Here is a 1,407-nt window from a genome sequence, read left to right on the forward strand (position 1 = left end):
GTATCGGCGAGTACCCAAACTGAAGTACTCGTACTTGTACTCAGTCTTGAAAAAACTGGTATCGGGACACCCCTAAGGTTTAAAGTTTTGGTGCGAAGATCTGTGAGCATATTTTTTGTTAGTTTGAGAGTAACTTTTGTACTCATAGTTTTGTGTTTTGTTTTCACAGTGTTCATCCTGATCAGACTTTTGTCTCCATTTGCAAATGTTGTTTTGTTGTATAGGAATAAGAGGTTCTATTTCTACTCGATTAGAGTCGGATTTAAAACTTTTATCCGTTTCACGAATGATATAAGCTCTGRGAGCGCATTCTCTTAGTTCTTTAATGGAGTTGTCTCGGGGGTTCGTGTCTGCGTCAAAGTGTTCTTTGACAGTAGCATGTAGATTCCTGTGAAAAAGAAATTTAAAATCACCTTCTTCTTCCATCCCTGGTTCGTTTCTAGAACCAAAGAAGGTTTCAAAGAGTTTGTAATAGAACTGATCAGGGTGTTGCTCTTCGTTTTGTGTTACCTTAGCTGCTAGAACAACTTTGCATCCTTCCTCTTTAGAGAATTCATCCTCTAATGCACTGCACATCATGTTATAGTCTCCTTTAATGGTGGAGAATGCGTTCCTTTTAATGGTCGAGAATGCGTCCTTTTAATGGTGGAGAATGCGTTCTTTGCAAAATATTGAATGTGTTAAACTGCTGGTTGGCATTGTGTTTGTGTCATTTCTGGATGACTCATGATAGCAAATTGTCTTGGCTGATGATGTTCAGAAAAATACAGGTTACTGCAGGCTTGTTTTCTGTCATTATAGTACAAAAACTTTGCTATTAATAAATAAAACTTTAAACAAAGCTGCTTATCTACTGTATGTGTGAGCTGTCAGTAAGCTGACGTCACGCAGCAGCTGTAATCTGTCTCAGTGAAGCTGAAGACGTGTTCTTTAAAACTAGAATTAAAAAGCTGTTTTTTTTTTATCTAAACTGCGCTAGAAGGCGGGTTTATGATTATTGCATGCATTTTGTCTAAAGGGCAACTTAAATATTGGATCCATTGAACCAGAATTACAAACACATTAGTTGTTAAGGGTTTTTTAATATCTGAGTTCGGTTATATAACAGGGGTCTCTTAGCGTGTCCCAAGAGCATCTCTGATATAACCAAAACACTCCACTAAAATCTAAATAAATTGGCCATTTATTCGTTTTACACTACTTTCATCCATCCATCCATCCATTTTCTGTACACGCTTATTCCTTTTCAGGGTTGTGTGGGTCACTGGTGCCCATATCCAGCAGTCACAGTGCGAGGGGCGGGGTACACCCTGGACAGGTCGCAAGTCCATCACAGGGACCACTACTTTCATTAACAGATGAATTTAAGTGAGGAGTGAGACGTCACGTAGCAACACGGGCTACTTC

The sequence above is a fragment of the Austrofundulus limnaeus genome, unplaced genomic scaffold, assembly GCF_001266775.1.
Source record: "Austrofundulus limnaeus strain Quisiro unplaced genomic scaffold, Austrofundulus_limnaeus-1.0 Scaffold2853, whole genome shotgun sequence".
In the NCBI taxonomy this organism is placed as follows: domain Eukaryota; kingdom Metazoa; phylum Chordata; class Actinopteri; order Cyprinodontiformes; family Rivulidae; genus Austrofundulus; species Austrofundulus limnaeus.